This window comes from Dreissena polymorpha, chromosome 3, assembly GCF_020536995.1.
Source record: "Dreissena polymorpha isolate Duluth1 chromosome 3, UMN_Dpol_1.0, whole genome shotgun sequence".
In the NCBI taxonomy this organism is placed as follows: Eukaryota; Metazoa; Mollusca; class Bivalvia; order Myida; family Dreissenidae; genus Dreissena; species Dreissena polymorpha.
Genome location: NC_068357.1, coordinates 77,860,531 through 77,882,520, shown reverse-complemented (window position 1 = coordinate 77,882,520; position 21,990 = coordinate 77,860,531). Strand labels below are relative to the sequence as shown.

The following is a 21,990-nucleotide window of genomic DNA, read 5'->3' as shown; positions in this document are numbered from 1 at the left end:
AACCCATTTGAGAGGAGAATTTAAAAAAAAACACGATGCACTGAGGCACAAACTGACAGCCAACTCAGTATTCTTAGAGCTCCCCATGAGCACCTTGTGCTCAAGGGAGCTTAAAAAACTCCAAACAAGAGAGAAAGAGAGAGTCAAAGAGAGAGTAAACATAAAATACCAGTAAGAACAAAATTAATGTAACCTAATGAGAAACAAGATTTTACCATTACTTGGTTCAGTCCATTCCTAATTGGTCAACAGGCATGAGTACAATTATGAACTGCTGAGGAGCAACCATTCAAAGGAGACAAAATCATATTCACCAAATAAAATTAGTGCGTGCCATTTGACAATCTCTGCTGCTAAAGGCTTAATGCAAAATATTCCCAGAGGGTAATTAAATAGAGTAAGACGTTTTATCCTTGAACATGTCCCTCCTCAAGTAAGTACTTATGATGTGTCTATGCAAATAATGGAATTACATGCCCATTATTTTATTCAGTAAGAGCATTACCATCTTTTTGAGCTAGCAGCGAGAAAAGAACTTATGTTCAACGTAATTATGGCTGTAGCTTAAAAGTACCATGATTGATAGTGTTTTTACCCAGTGATAGTACCCAGTTAAGACAGCACATGTAGTCATTTAGAATCTGAGGCTGTAAATAGATCAGATAGAAAAAACTTGTAGTGGTTACCTCCCTAGCTCTTAAGAGCACATTACCTTAAATCAGCCTAGACTCTGTAAGGATATAAGATGTTTATAAGGGACAACTAAATCACACTTTACTAACGATCTCTCATATTTGAGCTGCTTCACACACAAATAAGTCTTTTGCCATACGTGGCCACAATAACTCAAAACAAGCCTGTGCATTCACACAGTCTAGTCAGGAGCTACCATGACTGACGGACAGTTCAACTGCTATATGTCACCCTACCGGGGCCATAAAAACAACAAGGGCTGTTTTTAAAACATGCATGCCCCCCACATGGGCTGTCTGTTGTAGTGGCAGCCATTGTGTGAATAAGTTTTTTGTCACTGTGACCTTGACCTTTGACCTAGTGACCTGAAAATCAATAGGGGTCATCTGCCAGTCATGATCAATGTACCTATGAAGTTTCATGATCCTAGGCGTAAGCATTCTTGAGTTGTCATCCCAAAACCATTTTACTATTTCGAGTCACTGTGACCTTGACCTTTGACCTAGTGACCTGAAAATCAATAGGGGTCATGATCTGCCAGTCATGATCAATGTTCCTATGAAGTTTCATGATCCTAGGCGTAAGCATTCTTGAGTTATCATCCGGAAACCATTTTACTGTTTCGAGTCACTGTGACCTTGACCTTTGACCTAGTGACCTGAAAATCTATAGGGGTCATCTGCCAGTCATGATCAATGTACCTATGAAGTTTCATGATCCTAGGCGTAAGCATTCGTGAGTTATCATCCGGAAACCATTTAACTGTTTCGAGTCACTGTGACCTTGACCTTTGACCTAGTGACCTGAAAATCAATAGGGGTCATCTGCCAGTAATGATCAATGTTCCTATGAAGTTTCATGATCCTAGGCGTAAGCATTCTTGAATTACAGTACAACCAATGCGAAACAAAGATATTTCGCGCCATCCGCGGCGGCAAGGCGCAACGAGTCGATGCCCAATCGGCCGTTGAAGCCGCGTCAGTATGCGGCGGCAAGACGCCTAGTCGATGCGCATCTTCAAATCAAAATCTTTAACAAATGATTAGTTAGGCAAAAAAAATTAAAAGAACAATTATAATAATATTTAAAATCATAATTAATTTAATGTGCGCGTATTCAAAATAGATAAAATAGTTAATAAAAAAGCATGCTGTTGTTTTGTTTTAAGTGATTGCATTCCCGTTTTTAAAGAAATTGCTGTAATCCGGATAGAAATAATTATTATTTTAAAAGAATGCAAATTTAAAAAAATTGAATTTATAAAAACAAAACACGATTATCACAGGCATGTATGAATAAAATTGCAATAATCATTTACCATTGTCATTTTTAGAATCAGCTAAAGTTCTTTAAGTTACTTTGTGTGCGTTTATTGCGCCGTATGATTATTGTCTTTATATTAAACGATCAACAAACATATTTGTTTTGATTTTTATTTTTTCTACCATATGTATTAGCATATAAGCATATTTAAAGTGTCTGGCCAAGTAAGCTTGTTTCCTGCCCGTAGTGTACATGTATGTATTTCACACATAAACAAGGTCACGAAATTATGTACAATTATTTTCCCTTTCATATCGAGACATCAAGGAGACCAGGCAGCTGTTTTCGCACCTACGAGTGGTCAAGGCTCCAGCAGATGGTGGCTTTATAATTGCTTGTTGTTTTTGCTATTATATTTTAGCTGAGACAATTGGCAGTTTGAAGCTACATCAATAATCAACAAACATTCGCAATTATTCTTAAATATCAAATACATTTTGGCATTTGTTACTATTTAAAGATGCGATGAAATAACGTCCAATCCGGGCGGTTTTTTTTCCACTGAACACGCGTAAATTACCTGACGTTTTGTTCATGTTTTTATACAACACAAAATACACCCACACTTTCCATGCAACACTCTACATGTCTTCATAATTTTCGCGCGTTTTTTATGGAGACAAAGGATATTTTAGCACTGTTTATTTGCGCTAGAATTTGTTAATGTCGCATTAGCATTAACATTCGGAAGCGTGTTTCGGATTACAAATTTAATTAAGCTCATTTGAGAATTGAACAAACATTAACATTGTGCGTAATTAATTCAACGATAATTTGTTAAAGCGCATTATGTGCCATATCGCTTATTAAAGCCTGAAAATAATAACTATGAAAGTAGTGTAAATCTAGGTTTCTACACTGCACAAATGTACATGTACATGTAGGTGTATATCTTTTCACACGATCCGCAGCGGATTTACTCGCGAAAGTACGCGAGGTTAATATAGCCTTGGCAATACGCCCTGTGAACACACAACTGCGTTCTAATATTCTGGCCGTGGCGTAGCCGAGGATAATGTTTGTTCCGCGTTGGCTGTACTGTATCATCCGGAAACCATTTTACTATTTCGAGTCACTGTGACCTTGACCTTTGACCTAGTGACCTGAAAATCCATAGGGGTAATCTGCCAGTCATGATCAATGTACCTTTGAAGTTTCATGATCCTAGGCCTTAGCGTTATTGAGTTATCATCCGGAAACCATCTGGTGGACGGACCGACCGACCGATATGTGCAAAACAATATACCCCCACTTCTTCGAAGGGGTGCATAACTAAAGCCATTGAATGATTTCACTATTATTAAGTTTTTAACTTAATAGAAGTTATTGATTCAACACTGTGGAAACTTCCTTTTATATTAATTATGTACACAAACCTGTAAATAATTTACCATTTTTATTTTATTTGTGTTGCTATTAATAAACAAACAGGAGGGTCATGATGACCCTCAAACCCCCACTGATGGCACTGAGTTAAAAGTACACCATGCTGGAGACCAGACACAATGATCTCATTTTCGACCCCACTTTACCAAGATTTAAACATTGCCTTGATATTGTAAAAATAAAACTTCTGACCAGTTTCATCAATATTTAGTCACTAGTGTGGCCTCAGTGGAGTAGAAATAAATCATTTGTTTTTTTGGACACATATGATTTGATGTCAAGTAGTAAAATTTGAATCTACAAACACTATTCTTTACTTTAATGTACAGTCCAACCTGCCAATAAAGACCACTCAAGGGATTTGGTCGTTGTGGTCTTTGTTCACAGGTGGTCTTTTTTCGCAGGGTCAATCGAAACTTTGCAAAATATGCTAGTAGTTTTTTAACAGGTACCTTATCTATGTATGTGCTCTATTGTTTAAATGTTTGAATACTTATGCATGTATAATGAAATAAAGGATTGAAAACACACTTTTGTTTTACATTTGTATATTTATTACATGTTGTATTTCTATTCCCATATGTTTTTATTATTTATTTAATCTCACTCTTGACTTCACCCCGCTCACCACTCTGAATCTTAAATACAATGCTGTTTCTTTTTACAAAAGACTCGAGCCAGCCATTTCTAGCCTTAAAGTCCAAATATCCTAACTCACACGCAAACTTCAAGGCTTTCTCCTGGATCATAGGTCCAGACACAGGCAAGAGCCTTGCACTTGCGTCAACAAACCACTTATGCACTAAGTCATTCACTGACGCGAATTCCGACTCACGCTTAGGGCTTTTACTTTCACAGTTTACGTTCTCCTCGAATTCGTCCATAATCTCATGTTTACGCTTTGAAATGCTCTGAACTTGAGTTTTTCCTACACCAAGATCACTAGCCACTCGTCTACAACTATGTCCTTAACCTAACAAACTTTAATGACCTTAACGCGTTCTTCCAACGTCAAGAACTTACGCTAAGAAGCCATGATGGTTAACTTGAACTGACAATTTACTTTTCTATAATCTAGGAACGTCTTATTACGGAGAAATTTAAGAAGAGAATGACAATCAAAATGTTTGTCTTTAATAGGCATCGTAAATGATATGAAACCGTTAATTTCCTTAATGAGTTAATGAAAGCCCCAAATTTGTCTTTGATATTTTTTCGGCAATTAGTACATTAATCGCGAGTCACTTAAATACAAAGGCAACTTTTTACACTTTTGAAAAACTGTCAAATGCATAAAAGAAGCAAGCGACTACCAATTAGCAATGCATGTAAAATAAACAAACAACTGCTATCGAGTGCAATAAACTGTCACTTGCCAATATCTCCATAGCAACCGACGAGTCCACTGGTGAGATGTGTATCACGTGACTACGCAGCGTCATGGCGACCATTTTGTTTCTTGAAAGTTGCGAAATTGTTGATTTTTATGATTGCAGTGGTCGTTGTAAGCTATCAAAATGGAGATTTGGGAATGTAAAAAGGTGGTCGTTGGTCTTTGTTCACAGGTGGGCTTTATTCGCAGGTTCAATATATAGTGAAATCGTTCGGGAGGAAATCGGTGTGGTCGTTATTGACTGTTGGTCGCTATTAACAGGCGGTCGCTCGGGCAGGTTGGACTGTACATGTATTGCATAACAAACATTTCATGGGGTTAATATGCGACTATCAGTGAAAAAAGAAGAACACAACAATAATTAGACCTTTCTTTTTAATTTGATAACTTATCAAACATCAATTTATACCTTTATTACAAAGTCAGGATAAACTCTTAATATCTTTTTTAAGATATTTCTTGTTAAGAATGTATCTGGTGACCGCGGTTTTGGATGCAAAGTGACCTACAATATACCTGCAGGCTTAGATATTGCCTTCAATTCGGACTCGTTGTATATCTGAGCGTCAGACATGGACCAGTATCCACCAATATCTGTCCACACAAACTTATAATCGGCGTCCACCAAAGCCAGAAGAACCACAAGAGCCAAAAGTAGCCTTTGTAATTGTGAAACAATGATCCAGTGTTATTTGGGTATCTCATAGCCACATGTTTGCCATCAGTTGCTCCGCAGGCGTGTGGCACATTCCACTTTGTCTAAAACTCTTCCGCAATAGTGCGAAATTCGACTTGTGATGTTGGGCATGGTATGACTTTGTCTTTATATTCGTCAACGATTGCCCGGCACACTTCAGGAATAAAAAAAGATATTGTGTTCCTAACAGCTCTAAAGGCGTACTGCAAGGACAGGTACTTGTCGCCAGATGCCAAGTGTCGTAACATAATCGCAAGTTCCAGACCTGGATCGCTTTCCTGAAGGGGGTGTCTGGCTTCTGACATCTTGGACCAACTCGGTTGAGAAGCTCATTTAACATTTCAGGAGGCATTCTAAGAAAATTGAAGAATGACTGCTGATCTTCCTTTCTTAATTCTGCCATAAGTCAGCCATAATGGCCGAATTGCAGCCTTCTTTCTGCTGACATTCAAGGCCGCACCCAGCAAGACCTGGACTGTGTTCTATTTCTTCTCCGCCTTCTCCTTCTCACAAGCAATAGTGCGACATGTCCATTCGAGAAGAGCCTGTTGTCCAGCCAATACAGCAACATGCTGGAGAAGTTCTTGGTTGTCCATTCGATATTGAAATGGAAGTGAAAGGAAAATGAATCCCATTTTTATACTCGACCAACAGAACGTGACATGGTTGTGGCTAGAGCCTGCTGCAAACGTACCTTAGACGTCATAAGCACCGGTAGAACGTACTAAGAACTTAATGCAGTCTTTTGAAACGTAGTAGGGACATATCATTGTCGCAACACTAGCGTTGAAGGGTCGTAGTGAGAACCCGATGGACATAGCAAGAACATAGTGACAATCTAGAGACGTGATGCGAACAGCACACACTCGTCCACGTCTGCACTAAGCGTGTATTGCGTCAATTAGGTTCTTACTAGGTTTTAGCTACGTCATTACTACGACCTTACCAAGTTCTAACTACTTCCTGATATGACCATGTCCTCGCCTCGTGAGTTTTAAACATGTTCAAAATTCACCCACATCATTCACGTCCATGAAGACAGTATCATGCACAAAGCCATATCTGCTGCGTCCTCGCTCTACGTTGTACACGTTCGCACTGCGTTCTTAGCATATTTTTTAGGCCGTAGTGGAAACGTGGCCTAGTGTGACGGGGGTATTACAAAGCGCAATCAGATTTGTTAAAACCTGGGTCATGCCAAAATGAATCTCAGCAATATGCTGCTGGTGAAGCTTCGGCCCAGCCTGCACAGTCTTTTCATGATATGCACACTGAATAGGCTTCTCTGGAGGTACCACGAGACTTTGCTTGCTTTTTTACAGCGGAAAGCGTAGCCCCTTACCAGACTGTGCAAGTGCGCAGGTTTGGCTCGATCTACGCTGGTCGCATATGACATAAGTCCAATTTTGGCATTACGGTGATGCAACAGTTTAATTTGATTGTGTGAAAAGAAAACTGCGTCTTGATCAAATATCAACATACCATAATTATGTTTCCATGACAATGAAATAAATTCATATTAAACCATGTGAGGACACATATGATGTGATCTCACCTATTAAATTTGTATCTTCCAACACTATTATGTGGTTTAATATATGTGCACTTCATAACAAACATTTCATTTGGTGGGTATAATGCAACTATTAAGTGAATTGATTTTAATTTAATAACTTAGAGCATCAATTTTCTTCCTTTATTTTAAAGTAAGGATATACGCAGAATAACTTTTTGTAAAGATATTTCTTCTTCATCACAAACTGGTTTTAAGCTTTACAGAGGGAAGGTCCAATACATGTATTGAACAGTTTGTCTGGGAGTACACTGTAAACAATTATTAAACATGAACACTTTTATTTGTCATTTAGTCCCAGTATTAACGTTTTATTTTTCAAATGCTTCTGTGCGACTTCAAATAAGATAACCTTTATCAACTTAAATTTGAAAACTAGAGATGTTTCCACTGTCAGATACATGAAGGCCACACAGTGTGGTTTTGGACTGACACAGACAGCACATAGACAGTGATAACACTTAATCAGGGATGTCAAATACCACTCCTCTGCAGGGATTGGGGACTGAAATTTTGCTTAGGCTAAAAATGAGGTCTGAAATACTTTCCCCATCTGCAAACTGGAATATCCCCCATTAGTGAGCATCTTTTTAATGAGGGTTTTGTCAGGAAGCAATGCGATTAGTCTGTGTCTTTACTTGATGCTATGTAAAATGAGCCTGGATCTGCGCAGGATAATAAGGGCCAAATATTACCGTTTGTACAGAACTTTTGTTTAAACAAAGTCTCTAATCAACTAAAATCAAGTTTAGCAGGAAAGTGTTGTCACAGGCTAATCGGGGGTGACATATAACACACATGCATAAAGCCTAGTTTTCTCAGAACGAGGCTGATTAGCTGATCTACTGTATTTAACAGTAACCAGTCAACCAAGCATAGAGGTAATACATGTATCTACTGTATTTAACAGTAACCAGTCAACCAAGAGGCTGATTAGCGGATCTACTGTATTTAACAGTAACCAGTCAACCAAGAGGCTGATTAGCGGATCTACTGTATTTAACAGTAACCAGTCAACCAAGCACAGAAGTAATACATGGATCTACTGTATTTAACAGTAACCAGTCAACCAAGCATAGAGCTAATACATGTATTTAAATTGCCACACTTTATTTACCTATAAAATGAAAAAACATTTAGCTATTCACATTTTATTTGGTAAAATTTAATGTCTTTGTATTTGATTTTAGGAAAAGGTGAAACTTTGGGCAACTACAAAGTTAGTAAGTGCGACCTGATTTTGTCAGACGAAGCCCTCATGCTGGGCGACTTGCTTTCAACAAATTTGTATGCCCCTTCACAATGCCTGGAATGGCAGGGGTTTTAATTAAATACATTACATTTTAAAATATCCAAATATTGGTTTAAACAATAATCACATTACAAGACAATTTCAGTATAACTGAAACTATACATAACTAGTGCTTAAATCATAATCTTTCATGCACACCACAGATACATTGATCAAAATATGACATTTGTGTCAGAAAAGACCAAATTCTTACAAAACTATTGCTCAGACCAAAACAAGGATACCATACATGTGTATTTACCAAAATGTGAATCTCAGCAAACTTGGCACCGGTCTTTTAAACTTCATACAAATGACTGGCATCATGCGAAAATGATCGTCTATGGCATGAGATCTACTATTTTTGCATGACACAGCTCAAATTGATGTTAAAATTAATTTTCAAATAAGCATAATGGCTAATAACCAATCTCAATCACAACCACAGTGAAGAAAAACAGGTTTGTGCTAACCAATCAAGGCAAAATTGACAACATACAAAAGAAAGCCAGTATTTACCTAGCACTGTGAATACGATGCCTGTCACCATGATCACTATGGAAACGAGAAGGATGAAGATTCCCTTGCGATACTGCTTCTTGCTCTGTGGGCCAAGAGAGGTTGACAGCGTCCGAAAACGGTGAAACCTCGTCATCCTGTGACTGACATTGTGCATTCCGACCGTCGAAAACATGTTTAGTGGCTAGCCAGTGATTTGAATTGAAATTATTCACTTACTTTTTCAACATTTTGTTATCCATATTTTGGTCACAATGGGAAAACAATAGGTTGTTTTCATTTCATTTAAAAAGCATGGACCAATACCAGTCAAATAAATTAATTATTCTCATTTTACAATTTTCAAGTTAAAGATCAACATTGGAATATTTGAATTTTTTTTTTAAATGCCAAAATTCGTGCATTAAGTCAAATGAAAAGTATTGAAGGATAAACTTATTATTTCATGCCATCCTATTCAGAAAAACACAAATTTCACAATAACTACACATTGACAGTAAAATCCAATAAGTTAATTATTGCTATGAGAGGCAAAACACAATTAAACACCTCTAATAACGATGTTTTCCAATCTCATAAAACCTTTCCATTAAATTATTGAGTCATATCTCTTCAGATCATTTATTCTTCAACTGTGATAATAACAGACAAAGCTTCATTACACGACTTCATACGAATTTCATTTTCGTTTAGCACATTATTCCTTTATGACCATAATAGCAGAAAATACAGCCATGTTCAATTAACTATGGACGAAAGCCTAGTCAGGTTTCCAATCTATAATACTGGCTGACAGCTGGGAAAATTGTCACTTGGCACAGGGATCCATTTCTCATTTTCTTCCCATCCAGACTTGTTTGCTAGCCTGTTAAATACATAAGAAGATTCTTGAGAGAAACATGATCACTATTAAAGTGAGAGAAAATGATCATTGTATGAGTGAGAAAAAAATGATTACTATTAAAGTGAGAAAAAAATGATTACTATTAAAGTGAGAGAAAATCATCATTACATAAGTGAGAGAAAAATGATAACTATTAAAGTGAGAGAAAAATGGTAACTATTAAAATGAGAGAAAATCATCATTACATAAGTGAGAGAAAAATGATAACTATTAAAGTGAGAGAAAAATCATGATTACTATTAAAATGAGACAAAATCATCATTATTAAAGTGAACAAAAAATGATCCTTAAATCAGTGAAAGAAAAATTATCCTTATATCAGTGAGAAAAAATTATCGCTATTTATGTGAAAAAAAAGATCATTATATCAGTGAGAGAAAAATGATTACTATTAAAATGAGAGAACAAGGATTACTATAAAAATGAGAGAACAAGGATTACTATAAGTGAGAGAAAAATGATGAGCAAATGATGACTTTTAAAGTTAGGGAAAAATTAGCATTACTTAAGCATAAAAAATATCACTACTAAAGAAAGGGACAAATTAGCATTACTAAAGCATAAAATAGATCACTATTAAAGAAAGGGAAAAATTAGCATAACTAAAGCATAAAATAGATCACTATTAAATAAAGGGAAAAATTAGCATTACTAAAACATAAAATTGTTCACTATTAAAGAAAGGGAAAAATTAGCATTACTTAAGCATAAAATAGATCACTATTAAAGAAAGGGAAAAAATAGCATTACTAAAGCATAAAATAGATCACTATTAAAGAAAGGGAAAAATTAGCATTACTAAAGCATAAAATAGATCACTATTAAAGAAAGGGAAAAATTAGCATTACTAAAGCATAAAAAAGATCACTATTAAAGAAAGGGAAAAATTAGCATTACTAAAGCATAAAATAGATCACTATTAAAGAAAGGGAAAAATTAGCATTACTAAAGCATAAAAAAGATCACTATTAAAGAAAGGAAAAAATTAGCATTTCTAAAGCATAAAATAGATCACTATTAAAGAAAGGGAAAAATTAGCATTACTAAAGCATAAAAAAGATCACTATTAAAGAAAGGGAAAAATTATCACTTTAATATAAACAGAGAGAAAAATTATCACTATTAAAAGTAAGAAAAAATGATCAGCATGAAAGAGAGAGAAAAAATTATCTCTACTGAAGAAAACACTTGTATCACATTGGTGAATCTCACAATCAAGAGTACTATACATTAAGAAATTATAAGGTTAGTTTTATACAGGGCAGTTGATTTTGTGAAGCTACATGTATGTGTTTCATAAATCCTTTATTTAAAACACATAATCCATGAGACTTGGCAAGTGGTACTGGTTTTCCTGCCCAGAAAATAAAAACTGTGTTTGACATAAACCATCACCTTTAATTTTATTTATCTCATCCTTTTGGCATTTATCATTCTAAAATTTTGAACAAAAAAAAGCTGCTCCGCGGAAAAAACAAGACCTTGTCACAGAAGGGAAGTTTTGACTTCAGGGGATTTTTTTTTAAAGAAAGTTTGTAGAGAACTATTATACAATAAAGGGGGCCGTCCATAAAGTATGTCACGCTCCAGGTGGGAGGAGGGGGTGTAAGAAAGTGTGACAGTTTGTGACATGGGGGAGGGGATGGGTCAGGCCATGTGTGATGTCACACATTTATTTTAAAAACAATATTTCTTTAGTAGAATTTAAAAATAATTTTCAAAAAATTTGTGAAACATTTGATTTAGTTTTATGTCAAAATAAGATGAATTGCGTATCTCCTGAATGTGTTGTTCGAATTTGTAATAGGCACCTTCAAGGAAGAGTACTTGTAACATACCAATTGGGGAAAATTAGCCGAAAAACCATGAAATTGGGAACATTTGCGTCGTGAAATCTTCCAATTGGGAATTATGTTTTCTTCTAATTGCTATGTATCAATAGCACAAATCTAGTCGTAACAATGGATGAACACTTCACTTCACCATGGATGGATGATGTCCACAGTGAACATTTTTGAATTAAACATGTTATTCAATGGAAAACTGTGACAACTGTTGACAATTAACTATTCTTATATTAATGTCATTTTAATAATGTGAATGTTCTTTTAAGTGCAATTTTAATACCCTTTAATAGTGAGTTATGTTCTAGATAAAATTTGAAATAGGTATTAATTATTTAAAAAATATGTTCGAAAGTGTGAGTTTGTGACTTACTTTAGGGGGGGGGGGGGGTCCAAGATTTTGTGACAGTTTGTGACAGGGGGGGAGGGGGGGTGTCAAAAAAATGGTTAAAAAAAGCGTGACAGACTTTATAGACGGCCCAAAACATACCAAATATTAAAACTTTAGGCCTTATGGTTTTTAGTGATTTCCAAGCAACCAAGCAATATATATTTTTCCCTTATTTTTCTGCATAAGATTACATAAATAAATAGACTCCCTCTGTGTGGTGAGTAATGACCCAAGGGGAGGGCCAAATTATAATGCTATGTGTTACATACAAATTGCTACACAATGCTAAAAAGACAGACAAACAGAGAGACAGAAAGACTGAACTGGGCAAGGATAAAAACTAGATTCCCATACAGTTAAACCTGTAGGGTAATTACAATGAAATAAAGGTGTATTCTTGCTACTTCAGCAAAAGACCAATTCTTAAGAGCAATATAAAAAAACTAACAAAACAGAGATTTACAATAAAATTGTGGCTTTGCAGTATACTCAGTAACCCCGACAGCGCATGGACTTTTCAATATACAATGTAGCAAAAAGGTCCCATGCAAAAAGGGGGTTATGGTTCAACAAAAAAGGAAAACTCTTTTTTTCTTTGTATATCATGTGAATTATATGTAGTTTTTGAGTTTACACTGCTAGCCAGAATGTTGATATTGAAAGTTTCTTGGACTTTAATTTTAAGGTGGAAAAAAGCAATATGTATAATGATTAATTGCGCTCTTTTTCGATATTCATAAAAAACATGTTAATTTTTAATTTTTACTTGAAGAATAATAGTAAAGTAAAAAAGACAATAACAAGAAACCGTCTGAGACGGGTGATGCTCCCCAAAGTTTTTTTTTGTCACAATATTGCACTATATATCCAGATAAAAGGGAAACGTCTAGTAGTTGGGGGGCAAGAATTGCACTATATGTACAGTTAATGGAAAATTTCAAAGGGCCATAACTCTGTGAAAAATCATCCGACCAGAACCAGCTGATAATATGCCCATCTCCTCTTGGTAGTGAAGCTTCCCATAAAGTTTAATTGAATTCCGGTCATTAATTGCTGAGAAATAGCCCGGACAAAAATTGTGCACTGACGGACGGACACACACACGGACAGACGAAGCCGCGACTATATGCTCCCCCCCAAAAAAATTTGGGGGAGCATAAAAATTAAGTAGTATTAGTAATAGATAGATGTTGTACCTTGGATTAATATTTACCAATAATTGAAGCCTAGCTAATGATGTTCAAACAATGCTGCAACAGTGAATCTTCACTTATTTTATTGTTAAATACAAAGAAATATTGATCAACATATCCAGTCTTAGACATTCTGTGAATTCACAGAGCAAATTAGACAAATAAATATATAAATGTGAAACCACCTGTAAATCTGAAAAAATATCTAGACATTATTGATCACTATAACTGCCACTAACAGCCTGGAATCGCCCACATTGTAGAGTGCATAGCTATTATAGCTTCAAATCAAAGGGCAACAACACTATAATTATGGATGAACGAGTTAACAAGAGTGCTTTTTAAAAAGTCTGCATGTTTGAAGGTCAGATTACACTGATCAAGTTTGATTATCATAAGATAAAAACTATTTGAGATAGAAAGCAGACAAAATTAAGATTATTCAAAGGCCATATTAAGTCAGAAGTGCTTCAGGCAATCTAGTTGGTTATCAAACTCAGCAAAGAATTTTTAACTTACAAATATTTTGACCCAGTATGATGATAGTACGATTTAATCTAGTTGAGTAAAGGGGCAAACAAGGGCAATATTTGCCAATTGTTATCAATTCAATGACCATAATTCAGAAATGATTCATGCCATCTGGCTACATGTAGTTTTAAAACTTTGCCTTGATTATGTGCCTACAAACAGTTTCATGAAGATCTGATTAAAACTTTTTGATGAAGCCAGTGGAAGATATAAATTTTAACATTTTTTATATTTAGAAGCTCTCTGCGAAAAGGGGTTTAATGCATGTGCGTAAAGTGTTGTCACAAATTAAGCTTTGCATTCCACACAGGCTGATGACACTTCCAGCTAAACTGGATTTTTTGCCAAGAAGAAACCTTCTTCATATGGATAATGCCATAAAAGCCAAATGTGTCGTCCCGCTTAGCATGATTGTGTGGACTTCACAGGCTAATCTGGGATGACAATTTATGCACAGAGCTCCAGATAAGTGCCGAACAGCCGTAAATACGCCTTTTTCATGAAGGTTTACGCATTTAATTTTATAAACTGGACGTACAATTACGACTTTAATATCCATTTTACGCATTTTTACAAAAAACATCTGGGCGTACCAATACGTCAGCGCGGCGTGATTTGTTGGTCTCGACCCTAACAGCGCTTTTCGGTAATTTAAATTACCGAAAGTTGTATCACCCCGATATTAAACAATTTGATTGCATCGGTGGCTAAAAACGTTAGAAAACACGATGGGAAACGGATGAGACAGTGACATAAGTGTTCATTTACTTAGCTTACTAATTGGCTTGTGTTTTCTTGTCAAGATTTGAAAAATGAAGAAACAGGGTTAGTCATGAGTTTAAATGTGAAGTTGTATTTGCATCATAATTCAGAATGGAAAACCTAATCAAGTAAAAGTTTAAGAAGCTAAATATATTTATTATAATTGCTGCAAATGTTTCTGTTAAGTCAGTTATACACCCTTCAATATCCAAGAACACGGGTAGTACAGTACTACCTGTATTTTTGGATATGGTAGTACAGGTACTAATCGATTTTCAGCGTTACTCCTTTTCTTTCTGTCAGTGGCAGTACCATTACTAATTTCACAAATCCTTATCTGGAGCTCTGTATGCACATGCATTCACAGATTCTGCATAATGGAGAGATATTTCTTCCAACCTGATGTTGATTTGTTTGCATCAGCATTGAAAAAACAATAAGACCAGCTTGTTTCATAGTTTGAGGCATCATGTAATGATGCAATTAACAAATTTTTAATGAATTGGAGTACTTTAACCCCATATGCGTCTTGTTCTGAGAAAACTGGGCTTAATTCATGTGCGAAAAGTGTCAACACTTTCCGCTTTAATGGTATTTTTAGTTTCTAGGAAGTCCCTCCTTACCGAAAATCAAGTTTAGGTGGAAAGTGTCGTCCCTGATTAGCCTGTGTAGACTGCACAGGCTAATCTGGGACGACGCTTTACGCACATGCATTATGACCAGCTTTCACAGAACAAGACACATTTAATTTGGTGGGTAAGATTTTGAATAAAGAAAAGAAATATCAAGTTGATACATTTATGGTGGTTTGCATCACAATCTGAATTCGCCTAAGTATTTGGATGAGTTTTGCTCTTTTCCTGATAAGAGTGCCAAAGCACAGCGAGCTTTTACGGCTGGTACGCAATGGATGGATTATTCCCTTGGGAAAGTCATAACAAGTAATCAATGCAATGATATCTGGGAGGCACTGCAGGATAGAGTATTTCAGGAAGAAGGCGTTCCTCACCACGTCATGGTGCAGTGGTTCACATTACTAATATCGGAACGCTAAGAAAAATGACGTTTACTTTGGAAACATGGTTTATCATATTCAGTTAATAACACTCAAAATGTGATGGTACTTCAAACATTACCTTTTCTTAACTATAATGATTGGTGTTATAATTTAGTTTAAATAACTAGATTTATGAAAAGTATGGTTTTAATTATTCCCGCAAAGCCAAAGTTTTTTATTACTTGGTACGTTTCAATTGTGCTGAGGTTTCTGAGATGATTAATGACTCGTTCTAAGACTTTAAAAAATGCTGACTGTACAAACTGTAATATTGGTTAACTTAGCAACCGCTCTTAAGACATGAACCTTGGTTACTATGAACCTTTAGATCATGATTATGGAAAATCAATAATTGTGTTTTGTTTCAATGACACTTTGACTTTGACTCAAGAAAGACACTTCTTTTCATAGAAGATAGAACACTTTAAGGCTGAAAGTTAATGCGTTATGCATACTGTGTAGCATTATATTGCATAATCTCGGAGTGACAGGCTGTAAGACAATGTCTTAATATGATCCTTGCTCTGCAAAAAGGGGGTTTAATGCCTATGCATAAATTGTCATCCCAGATTAGCCTGTGCAGTCCACACAGGCTTATCAGGGACAACACTTTCCTCCACAACTGGATTTTTGCTGAGAAGATACTTTCTTTGAAAGAAAAATATAATAAAAGCGGAAAGTGTCTTTCCTTGATAAGCATGTGCTGACTGCACAGGCTAATCTGGGATGAGATGACACTTTATGCACATGCATAAGATCCCCTTTTCACAAAGCAAGGCTCATATAATTTGTAACTTTCAACATACTAGTTAGTTAAAGTAGAGTGGCTAGGTAGTAAACAGAGGTGTTGATGTTTTCTGCTATAGATGTTTGTAACTTTCAACATACTAGTTAGTTAAAGTAGAGTGGCTAGGTAGTAAACAGAAGTGTTGATGTTTTCTGCTATAGATGTCTCAGAAGTTGTCTCAGAACGGTCTTAACCCTTTCAGTGCTGGAACCAAATTTTAAAGGCGTTTGCAAACAGTTTGGATCCAGATGAGACGCCACAGAAAGTGGCGTCTCATCAGGATCCAAACTGTTTGCTATTCTGATAGTATTCTTAGAAAAAAATCGAAGAAAATGCTAATTTTAGAAATTCAGCAGACAACATTTTAGCAGACGACTAATTTCCCAGCATGCAAAGGGTTAAAGAATAGCCTCAATCTGAGCTGCTTTGAATTTATTATTTTATGGACTATGAGTGCGTTTCACTAAGCTGCGTACGCAAATAATTACCGTAATTATTTGTGTACGCAAATCTTGTTCTCAAAAACGCGTTTCACTAAACAGCGTAAATTAAAGCAGTGCGTAAATTATGTCGTAAATTTACGCCAGATATGTACTTCGCGTAAATCAGAAAAATTGGCGTAACCGCCCGTTGTAAAGAGGCTGAGTAACCTGCGTATTAGGAGAAAGCGTACCCTTCTGTCGTTTGAGCATTGTGTGTTGTTGATGTTGTACTGAGATTCTTAATTCTCATTTGAATTTATTTCAGCTAATATGTATATATCTGGTTTCGATTTTGTGAGGGCTATACTGTAGCCTGATGATAACAATGTGATATCGTAATTCTCACAAAAATCTATTCCAGATATTTGGTAGTGGTATTCAGTATATGAACCACACATTGCTATTCATCATGTTTAATTGTAAATTGAATCTACTCCAGCTTATATGTAGATGTCTGGTTTCAATTATGTGAGGGCTATACTGTAGCCTTTTGATCACAGAGTGATATCGTAATTCTCACAAATATCTATTCTAGACATTTGATAGTGTTGTTCTGGGCTTTAATGTGTGTGTTGTTCAGATTTTATTTACAGGTCCCACGCCCCTTCACGGAGTCATTTAGCTGGACCTTTTTGGGTTATAATTAGACAAGATACAGGTTATATTAGTCTTTGACTGTTTTGTCCCTAATTTCCTACATGTATATTTATCCTGATTACCTATTAACCGGGGTTGTAGTTAGTCGACATGTGTGTAGATAGTTTGAGTTTTATTTAGTACGTCATTGGAGAACAAGTGGCACGGGCACGCGGTTTAGTATCACGCTTTGCAAGGTACAGGTTTTGTCTATATATGTATTTTTGATATTCCGTTATGTTAAGGGAGGTAATTTATTCAAGTAAACGAGAGATTTTTTAGAATGCCTTTTTATATCGCTTATTTTATTGCTTAAATGTGGATATGCAGCTAGTTTTAAATTGAATTCCACCAGAAAAAAATATTCGGATAAATAAATATTGAGATCTTATTGTAGGAAAATATGTACGAAAAACATTCGTCAGAATCGGATCGGGGCGCTTATTTGTCTTTGCTGCATGTTATGAAATTCGTTTTCAATGTAATTTTTTTTTGCCTATTTTGTGTTATTGTAACATATTTTATCAATATATTACAATTTAACACATGTAAAATATCGTATAATCACGCTTTACAGTAGATACTGTTGCAGACGATTACTTTCTTACGCGTCCGCGCGCACATGACAGGCTAAACAACACTCACACACAGCATAAATTTTGCGCACATTTTAGTGAAACGGCGTACGCATTAATTTACGTTCTGCGTAAATTATGTGCGTAAACCTAAAGTTGCGTAAATATACGCTAAGTTAGTGAAATGCACCTTATATCATTAAAATCTAATAAAATGTCCGACAATTCAAGGATATATTATGTTTGTCAAAGTTCGTTGCCATTCTTGGATGTAGTGTTTCATAAACTTTAGTGACAGATGTCATTATTTGTAATAAAGCCTGCACATTGTTGTAAGTAAGTTATTGATACGAATAATAAATGTTTTTACATTTTGTTCTTTTTTCCCTACCCTTCTTTATGCATAGCAACAAAAACATTTCTGAAAATTATGCGGTTCTTTGAATGATATGCTCAGTGTGCATGAGCGTTTATGCTTCATCAAGATAGAGTCTCAAATATTGCCTCAATCACGGTTAACAAGCTTTTAGTAAGGTTGGACTTGGTTACCTATTTTTTTGACTAGCATGACCCAGATTTGACCTCTTTCTAGATATTGTAAAGATCAGCATTCAGGCCACGTTTCATCCAGATTGAGTCGTAAATGTGGCCTCTAAAGTGGTAACAAGAATTTTCTCAAATTTTTACCCGGCGACCTAAAAATTTTTTCACTTCACCCGGATTAAAATACAGCATAGATATTTAGAAGATAAACATTCTGACCAAGTTTTTTTCAAGATTGAATGGTAAATTTGGCCTCAACAGCGATAAGTTTGACCTGGTGACCTAGTTTTTGGATGCCCATTACCCAGATTAAATTCCGCCTATACACATAAAGATAAACTTTCCGTCAACATTTCATAAAGAGCGAGTCATAAATGTTTTTTTTCTAGAGTGCTGTGTCAAGATTTTGTAAGATTTGACAAGATTACCCAGTCTTTGATTGCATGTGACCCAGATTTCAACTTAGTTAGATATTGTGGCCTCCAGAGCGGGAACGAGGTTTTCAAAAATTGACCTGCTGACCTTGTTTTTGAAAGCATATGACCCAGGTTTTAACTTGACCTAGAAAAGTTCAAGATAAAAATTCTAACCAATATTCATCAAGATTGAATGTTAAATGTGGCCTCTAGTGCAGAGAAAAGCTTTTTCAAACATTTTACCATGTGGCTTAGTTTTTGGTTGCACATGATTCCGAAATGAATTTGGCCTGGATTGAGTAAAGATAAATATTCTAACCAAGTTTCATTAAGAATGAGTCATAAATGTGGCCTGGTAACCTAGTTTTTAGCCTCTATATCGTTTACATAAATATTTGGGCAATGCTTCATCAGGATTGAGTCATTAATGTGGTCTGTCGGATGGTACCTTAACAAGTTACAAGGTTGTCATGTTTTGAACATTTGCCCTGGTGACCTAGTTTTAGAACATACATGATCCAGATGTAAACTGGGCCTAGATATGATAATTGTCTTGATTAACATTGAGACCAATTTTCATCAAGATTGTATGAAAATGTGGCCTCTAGAGTGGTAACAAGCTAAACGTTAATGATGCACACCTAACACTGCACATTGCATGACGACAGGTGCAGGACATAGGGTTATCGGGTGTGACCCCTTATGTACCATTCTCTTTATGCACCAGTTCCTTTATGTACCACTTTGAGACTTTATGTACCACCTATATATTATGAAGGTGTTGTCCATTCAACATTTATACTTTTATACTTTTATTTATTTTTACATAACAATAACATAGTCCAGCACATTATCTCATAATACATTTTCTAAATCAAATCATAAATTTTTATTGTTATTCTGTTATATTGAAATTTTAATACATATATAAATACTTAAAACATAAAAGTAGCACATGAAAAGCCAAACGCATTTATCATTCCCAAAATTGATAATGGAATACTTTTATTTGATTATTGGCAAACAGTACAAATGAAAAAACATAAAAGTAGCACATGAAAAGCAAAGAGCATTTATCATTCAAATCATTAGTTTTTTTCATTTATTGGCAAACAGTACAAATACAAGAATACATCATAGTACAAAAAATAACAAATGAAAAGTTCATAAAAAAAGAAAGTTTTTTTTTGTTTTTGTTTAACAACAGTTCAAATACAAACATCCATCATAGCACATGGGAAGCAAAGAACATTTTATTTATTTAATCACGAACAGTACAAACACTCCAATATACATAGTACATGTCACACTTCTTTACTCTTCATCTTTACTCTTCATCCTCGCTGTGGTCTTCAATGTTGGCCGGAATAGGTCCTGTTCCAATCAGGTTGCTTGACTCGAGGTGGTGTACTCATCCTCATTCTCATATCTGTCCCAGATTTCGTAGAGCTTGTCATGGAGCTTCTTGTACTGCATTCGGTGGTTCCTCGTCAACATCTGCTCTGACACCAACCAAACTGTGAGGGTGACGTCGTTCGCCTCTGTACGCAACAGAGGCACCATCACGTAGAAGGGTAGCTTGCTCCCATTGGCTCGATTGTTAATTTAACTTAATTTACCAGTGCTGCATCTCCTGTGCTGCCATCTCTCACAAATATCACACGAAATAGCTTCATCATTGTCAATGACATTGGTACCACAATCAATACAAGAAAAAATAATGTCTGCCATGATGTTGGTATGGTTTTACATATTGAATATCACAAGCATATATACACACTTTAACAATTGAGCAACAACACTTACCTTAATCACTTGATATCCTGTGAAAACTTTCTCTTTATCCTCCCTTTGATTTTTTATTTGAAAATGAACGTGATAATTTTATAATTACATAGGTACCTAATAACTTTATTTATACCACAAATAGACATTTTTTTATGACACCACCAGTTAATTTTTTTGTAAACATGATTAAAGAAGGATTTTTTTTATTTTTCACAGTTTGAAAATTAAGGTCATTCTCTAAACATTATAAAAAAAGGAAATAATTTTATTTTTTACAGTTTGAAAATGAAGGTCATTCTCTCTTCTATTCAAAGTATCACATTTCAACTATACAATAGGAAATACAAACATTTTAGTTAGACTTAGTCAGGATAAGATCGTGACAAATGGATTTTTATAATATACTTTAATTTCAGGTAAGAATATGAATCATTTATTACTACTGGGGCTAATAAATTATACTAAGACAGTCACTGACACACAAGCTGGCATAAAATATAATCTATGGCAATATATTAGTTTAAATTCATAAATAATATGTCACAAAATACATTTCATTATTAACACACCTTCATATTAAACCATATATTATTTATCTCTATATATTATATATACCGTACATAAAGGATCAGAAAGTGGTACATTAAGGGGTGGTACATAAGGGGACTGGTACATAAAGGGTGACATCCGGGTTATCACCTGAGCTCATCCTGAGCACTTCATGCTAGGGTGAGCCAAAAAAATGCATCTGCATGCTATTTCTCTTAAACCTAATGCAAGCGAAATGTTTGACTTTTCTCCGCCTGTGTGTTTTATTTCTCATTACATTATCACACTTAAAACAACATAGTTTACATCAATAACAAAATAGAGATATTCAACTTTTCTAGTTCACATGCATTCAATGTTAAAAGAATGAGAAAATGAACATATAATTTCGTCTGTATTTCACAAGTAAATAGCTCATACAGTTGATCTCTGTTTACCTGAATCCAGGCTACTCAAGGTTGTCTTGCTGCTGAAGCTGACACCAATCACACCCAACCGGTTACATTACACCAATATTTATTGATTTTTTTAGTAGAAATAGAAGTTAACAAAACATCAATATAAGAATAGAAGTAATGCGTTATTAAAGATGTTTAATTATATTTAAAAAAATAACAACCCTAACAATAATGTATTGAAAGTTATGTTATTTTTGTA

General features: G+C 35.3%; 1 protein-coding gene across 2 annotated transcripts in view; it reads right to left on the bottom strand.

Annotated features, from left to right (window-relative positions):
- Positions 1–21,981, bottom strand: part of LOC127874845 (uncharacterized) — a 137,224-nt gene extending 115,243 nt beyond the window's left edge. The window contains exons 1-2 of one of the 2 annotated variants that reach the window (XM_052419497.1): positions 21,771–21,981; positions 8,876–9,740 (exon numbers count right to left, since the gene is read on the bottom strand). The gene's annotated coding sequence lies outside the window, so the exon portion shown is untranslated. The remainder of the gene's footprint in view (positions 1–8,875; positions 9,741–21,770) is intronic. The other variant, XM_052419496.1, reaches the window with a different exon arrangement.
- Between the last annotated feature and the right edge of the window lie 9 nt (positions 21,982–21,990).